This window comes from Physcomitrium patens, chromosome 26 (assembly GCF_059467195.1).
Source record: "Physcomitrium patens ecotype Gransden chromosome 26, ASM5946719v1, whole genome shotgun sequence".
Taxonomy (NCBI): domain Eukaryota; kingdom Viridiplantae; phylum Streptophyta; class Bryopsida; order Funariales; family Funariaceae; genus Physcomitrium; species Physcomitrium patens.
In genome coordinates this window covers 9,568,386-9,576,432 of record NC_143435.1, presented here as the reverse complement: position 1 = coordinate 9,576,432, position 8,047 = coordinate 9,568,386, and positions in this window count along the sequence as shown.

The window sequence follows — 8,047 nt, the reverse complement described above, 5'->3', positions numbered from 1 at the left end:
TGGTGCTATATTATTTTATTAAACATATTGTACAAACATATAATTAGGGCTACCAAAAATATTATTATGTAAAAATTATTAAAATAATCCATATAGACCAAAATGCATTCTTAATCTTAAAATTCTCATTAGATAATAGTTTGATGACGAATAAAATTATATAATTGAACAAAACTTCTAATCTACATATTTTCTATTTAAATCAATCTCTTTAAGATGTACAGCAAAGTTTTTCTACAAACTCTATTTAAAATAATATAAAATATAAAATTAAGATAATAGTTTATATACATTATAGAAATATTTTTTAAAATATTTATATATCGATTAAATAGATTATTTATCCAAAGGAACTTTATAAATGAAATTACATAAAATATGATTGTCTTTTATCTTTACGGTTTATTATTATTATTATTATTATTATTATAAATTTAATATAAAAAAGATCCCAATCTAAGATTATTTAAAAAAAAACATTTTTAGAGTTATGTTCATTATAAGAATATATTAACAAATCTTAAAGCAATATAGAAATAATTTAACTGTGACAAGAAGACAAAACAAGGAATATGTAAGTAATCTTGTAATATATTCCATATTCTTTTGAAGAATTTGGCTTATAATTATATCGGTCTCAGTCAATATATTGATATTAAAATAAAAGTCCAAGTTCCTATTAGAATAATTAATTTTGGTATGTTTAGGCATCAATTAAAAATATTAATCTATTTTTAGAACTTCTTTTGATTTTAAAATATATATATATATATATATATATTTATTTCATTTTAATCTAATTAAATGCATAATTAATTTAAAAAATATATATTGCTAACGCTACCATACTTTTTTCTATTGCCATCACAATCCTCCATTGAGTACATGCCATGTTTGATCAACACCTTTCAATCTATTCAAATGTTCTTTTTTCAATATCTTTGAAACCATTTGATTGAATTTGTTTTTATAATAAAAAAAGATTTTTGGTGTTTAATAAAATCAAATGCAATAGATAGAACTATTACTTAAAAAAAAATTTCTCATTTCTTTTGAACAATTTTTGTCACAAATTTAAATAAGATGATTAAAATTAATCAAAAAAACTAAAACCATATTTAGAGTTTGTTTTAGGGATGATACAAAGTACTAACTTGCGCCAAATTTGCATAGATGTTTTTTTTTTATAAATTCAAAGAAGAGAAAGATTTAGACATTATTCAAAGTAGCTATGGAGGCTTCATTAGCCAAATGGATTATTGGATTCTTACATCTTAGTCATACCAATATATAAAAAATTATAAAATTTATACTTATAATTATTACTTTAAAAAATAAAAGCAGTTTCTGGATTTTTAAAGATATGTTGATATGAATTGTAAATAGATCTTTAAATCTAAAAAAAACAAAACATGATGTAAAAAACTCATAAACTAAGATGGTCTTTTTTCTACATTTAAGTAATTTTAGCTTATTTCATAAGTTTTAGGACAGATATTTATAGTAAATTTTAAATTTTTATTCTTATAAATATACTTATTACATTATAAAGAAGAAAAAAGATTTACACAAATAAATTATTTGAAGCCAAAGATGTCTTTAATGTGTGTAACAGTTTCTTTACAGAACTTTATGTATATATTATTAAACTTTATTTGGCTTAATCTTACTTTATATAACAGAACCTATGTTAGTATAATATTGGAGTAAATACCGTTCACAACTTTAATTTTTTGGACTATCTTTTTTATTATCAGTAGTTCATAAATAAAATATAATAATAAATTCAAATGCATTTCAATAATTATAGATATCTTTAAACCATACACAAATGCTTTAATAAAAATCAAATTTGTAAGCATAATCAATTTAACAATACATGATAAGAAATTAAAATTAAACTTGAATTTACTCAAGACTGAATTTTAAAAAAAATAATTTAAACTTGAATAATTTAATAATATTTAAGTTATAATTGATAATCATTTAATACTATTTTCCTAGCATTTGATACAGTGTGCTTTTGAGGTTTATATTGCCTTTCATTCAGTTAACTTTATACACGGATTTGAATACATTAACAAGTTAAAGTTGCCATTGGATGTGATTACAGTATCAGAAATTGAATTCACTGATTACATACACATTGTGCTATTTAGCTTTACATGTACATTAGAGTATTATTCACATATTCTATTCACTAATTAATTAGTTTTGTTTTAGATTTGTAGTTTTTAGTTTGGTTTTTTAAAATCCCAAATGAAGCCTCATTGAATATCAAACATTGTTTTATACATTACATACTGGTATATAATATTCCTGTTCAAAAAATATAGAGCTTTATAGTGTAAAGGTGTGAATGATCTTCTATATTAAATGTCTATTTCTTGTTTACAAAATTGATGGGATGGGCGTAAAAGTGGAATCTATCAAGCTTTCATTTTCACCACCCTTTGATTCAATTTCCTCCTTGGGCCATTTCAATATAGAATTGTGGGGTCCCACTTGAAACATAATCTATCTTTAATTTTTTTGTTGCAATCAATTCAATTAGGAAGTTGAGTTTACTTTTTATACGTAAACTAAGGCATCTATTTCACACAAAAATCAGTTTGAGTTTCAAAATTGCTGCATAATCAGGCTTAATGTTCTTGATATATATATATATATATATATATGTATTACCTTTGATTTCCAATAGATAAACATTCTTGGAAGATTATTAAAATGATTAAATTTTTTTTACGGTATTGTTATTCTTTTCAAAGGTGTTTCTAATTTGGGATAACAATTTTCAATATTCATCATTTCAATCACTCTTTTTTGTCATCTTCCACAGATTTTTCCACTCCGTTACTTAATCTGTGCTTTAGTCTTCATGTTGAACAAGGATTTTAAGGGAAAACAGCATAGATCTTTATTTCTCCTAGCTTAACATATCAATTAATAGTACTAATATTGTTAAGCAGTGCATCAAAAAAAAAAAATCTTGATTGTGTATTTATTTAGTTATTGTAACATAGTATTGTACACCATGGTTTATATATTTAAAAAAAAATTCTAACAAAAAAAAAATTAAATAACAAAAAGGAAAAAAACTCATTGTGCTCCTCAACATTCATGGTGTTAAAAATGGGTTTTTTCTCCACATACCCTACCAAAGCTTCTCTAAATTTTTCAACGCTGTTGAAGGATAGAATTCAAACCTTTTGCAGATATTCATTGATCACTATTCCTTTTTATACCTTCATTACTGATTCAGAGACTTGACAGATACCTCCATAGAATTTTTGTAGTTTTCTTGACCTGAATTTAGTGCTAAATTTATGGAGGTTTATTCCTTCATCCTTTATTCCTCGCGATATTCCGTGGAATAAACCTGCCATGCTTTGTCCTGCTATTCATTTGATCCAAAAACTCTCATATCATGAATTAAAAGCACGATTCTACCTCAAAACATGAATGAGTGATATCCACAAATGAATGAACCTACGAGCTTTCACCGACTCCCTCATTTCGCCGACTATGGTGACGAGGCGTTGATCTTCAAGTTTTTATCGTGAGGAATTAGCAATGCTTCCGATGCAGGAGTCTACGTTGTTTCTACGAGTATCAACCACAAATTGCAGACGCTGTTAATACCACAGATATGCAGAATGGCACCATTCAGCCGCGAGGATACTGTCGACGTCGAAGATCTCGATCCGAGATCCTGCTAGAAACCGTGTGGAATTGTTATTGAACAAGCGGAAGTAGTTGTAGAAAATGAAAACATTGCACAAAGAGGCAGAAGCAGGGGTGGTTGTGGCTGAGATGGTGGCATAGAGAGAGCGAGAGAGGAAAAATAAATAAATAAATAAATAAAACAAAACAAAACAAAGAAGAAGAAAATAGTGAGTGTTGTGAAGGAGAGGAGATTGGAAACAAGGAGGGCGGCGGAGATGGGATAGGATGTGCAGTTGCATATCCGAACGTGAAACTGCTAAAAAGAAAGGACTGAAGTACACTTGAGATTAGCTTCAAGTCGTGGTTTGTGCGGCAAATGCCGAGAGAGGGGCCAGAGCTGTCTGGGTAGTAGGTTCTATTGCACGGTAGCCAAAATGAAATTCTAGCTTTAGGATTCTACGTTGATGCTGTTCTGAGGAGGGTTTATTGCATGAAAAATGCGAAGGACGAGGCAGGGCATGTAGAACTGCTCTAGAAAGTCTACTAGAAGCAAAAGCTGCAGCAGCAGGGGTTCATGACGATGCTGAAGAGTATGATGAAAGGGTTCATAACGGAAGTTGTGGTAGTGGAATGAAGCGCTTGGAGGGGCGAATGCCAAACTAGTGAATCAATCATATGCCAAACGCTGTTGCTGCTGGGGGGTGGCAAGCCAGTCGCACTTCGGGCAAGTAAACTGGGGACAAAGCTCGATAACGCCACATCTGAACTTTTGTGAGAATCGATGCAGTCCTTGCTGTTATCGTCACTGAACATTGTTTTGCACCATCCAACATCAAACAAGAAAGGAATACTCATCAAATCTCAAGAGAAGCTTCCCCTACGCCAGCAGAGGATTTCAATTCCATCCAAAGAGACCACGAAAGTTGCAGAAGTTTGTGAAGGAAATGCTTTCTGAGTGGTGAAGGGGAAGGTCTTGGGCTACACTTTGGACTAGTTGGACATCGACCTGACGCTACAATGCTCGCTGTGAAGTTAAATTAGTGACTACATATAAATATTATATATATATATATATATATATCTATATATATATATATATATATATATAGAAACATATACACACATATATATGAATTTTTAATTCTATATCCCCAGTTGATATTGTTACAAGTGACCTTCTTATAGACAAATATGCTTCTTTCTTTTGGGCATTTTCTCCTTTCTTTGTTTTAAGAAAGAGCTAAAGTTGAAAGGGAGTTAATGAATATTTCATATAAAATCAATTTATGAATTTTTTTAATTTAAATTTTTTTAGTCAATTTATATACGTGGATGTCACATAGGATGTACCAATATCAATTGAGAATGTAAAGTTAACAAATTCTCTCTTATATATATATATATATATATAAATATTTTTTTATAGATAAAAAATGATAATTTTTATTTATGTGTGTATAAGTGAATTTCAAATGTAATAGTTATTAAAAAAAAAACTATATTCCATTGTAAAATCATATTTATTTTTATTTTTTTATAAGTACAAAATATTTTAATTATCTTGATGTTATATTAATATGATGTTGAATACATATGTTATATTAATATGAAACAATAAGAAGATTGCATGTTTTATAAAGTGATTTTTTAAAAAAAAATTTAGAAATATGTTTTGAATTAAATGATATTTTAAAGTTTTATAAAATTTATGATTGATAATTTTAGAAAAAGTTTATAATATTAAAATGATATATATTATAAGTATTTTTATTAAAAATATAAATATAAATATAAATACTTTTAATAGATTATATTATTTTTAAAAAATTATTAAATAAATACAAGTCATAGATTCTAATATTATGTCATGGATATATATATTAACACTAATATTTACTTAGATAAGAGGAGTTAGGTAGAAGTAGGTAACTTTGATAATATCTTATGAAGAAGCTTCTTAGATATAGAACTGACTTCCTAGGTGATTGTAGATTAAAAATTAGGCTGATAATTTGGTCATATGTTACATATATTAATCACTTGCTTCATAAGTTGACTACTTGTCATACAAGTTGGCCATATCACGCACATGTTGGAAACTTATCTTCTAAGTTAGACACATATTTTGCAAGTTAGATACATATTAAATAACATATAGAATGTTGCCACATAATTTTTTAGTTAGATAATACATATAAAGACAAGAATGAGGAGTTCTTCCCTCTTATCAACTTCTTTCTTACTACTAATCTAGTTTTAAGAGTTTGTAGGTTTGTTATCTTTGGCAATAGTCATTCAAATTTCTCCTTAATTATACATACTTTTTTATTTTTCTAATGTCATCTTTCTTTGAGACACATTTTATTTATTTAATTTCATTCTTCAAGTTCTTCTTCTTAATCAATTAATAAGAGTACTCTTATAATATTAAAGCTTTGTCTTTTCTTAATTAAGAGTAGATTATTCTTTTTTCTTAATAAGACATAAGCATATTAGAAGTTATAGATTATTCACTTCTAAATTAATATTATTTTTAGATTTTTTTCTATTCTTTAATCTTTTATTTAACAAGTTCTAAATAATATTAGCAATCTTATATTCTATTGTGTTATTATAGTAGAATTTAAATAATATAATTTATAATATTGTATTTAAATAATATAATTTATACTATTGTATTTAAATAATATAATTTATATTATTATAAGAATGTAATAGTATAAATGTTGCATTCTTATATAATTTATTATTAGATAATTTGGAGGTTTTTTTGCTTAAGTTTCAATCCATGTATAGAGAACATAATAAAATTTATATTTCAACAAACAAGATTTTTATTTTGTATTATCGCAATTGTTCAATATCACTATCTGCTTCATAATTTTGATAACTTGTAATTGATAAGAAGTGAAATGATGTTATACTTATTAATCAATTATTCTATGGATTACAATATAAGATAAAGAAATTGAAGCTAAACTTACCTAATCCTCAAACATTAATTTATGCAATTAATTTTTCTATAAATTGAATAATTAACTTTATAAATTTTAATTTAAGACTTGTATAAGTGAGCTTTAATCTTTTTATAATTTAATAGCAAAACCAATTCTTTTCAAAACATATAAATAAATTAATTCTTTTTATATTAGATATAATAAAAGATATATAAATTAATTCTTTTTATATTAAATCCCTCACTAAATAAGAATTGACTAAATATTATCAAGAAAGATTGTGCTTATATTATGGAGAATCTAACCAAACTATCCAACATTATCTAAAGAAACAATATAATCACAAAATAAGGATCTTCCTTGTCAAAGAAGATAATGCATCAAAAAACAAGTTTATCCAATTATAATACGAACTATGTGGCTAAAATCTTATGCAAAACCTAATGAAGGTTCTATTTTCTCTTTAGAATCCATATTTTATTTTATAATAGATATTTTTTTAAGATTTAAAAATCAAAACACCTTTAATTTATTAGATTTAAGAATCTCATCTTGTTTTTTAGACGAAGAGTTTCTTAAAAGACATAGAACATCCTTAATAAAAAAACTAAGTCCATGCATAAAGAAGTCACAAATGGTTGTTGTTTGTCTTTAAGAGATATTACATATAAAATTATTTATGTAAATATAGCAATATATGATTATAAGAGATTATTATTATTGACATAATTAATATTAATAATTATTTAGATAAGAAGAATTAGATAGGAGTAAATAAAAATAGATAAATTTTATATAATATCTTATGGAATAGCTTCTTAGAAGTTTTATAGATATGGATCTTATTTTATATTTATTTGTAAATAATTGATAAGTTAAAAACTTAGCTAATAAGTTGGCTATGTGTTACACATGTTGGCTAATTATGGTATAAGTTGATTATGTGACACATATATAGGAAATTTATCTTATAAGTTAGATATGTATTAGAGGTCTCATAATATGTTGTCACATAGCTCCCTAGTTAGATTGTATAAATAGAGATAAGATTAAGGCCTTTGTTACTCATATCAATAATTTTCTTATTTTTAATCTTGTTTCAAGAGTCTTTAGTCTTCTTGTGTTTGGCAATTTCAGTTTTAATATTTTACTATCTTTGAATGAATATCTATTCTTTTTTAGTAATACAAGAATATATTGACTCTTTGATTGCTTATAATTTATGTCTTTAATAGTTTAATAAGAACATTAATTTTTTTATTCTTTTAAGTTTTAAAAATAATGAATTATTTTATTTTTTTATATTTTAAAAATTAAAAATTATCTAATTTTAAATTAATATATTTTATTTTTTAATTTTAATTCTTTTGTAAAAGAAATTAGATTATCTTTTTTTTGTAGAAATTTTTATTAGATATAAGAGG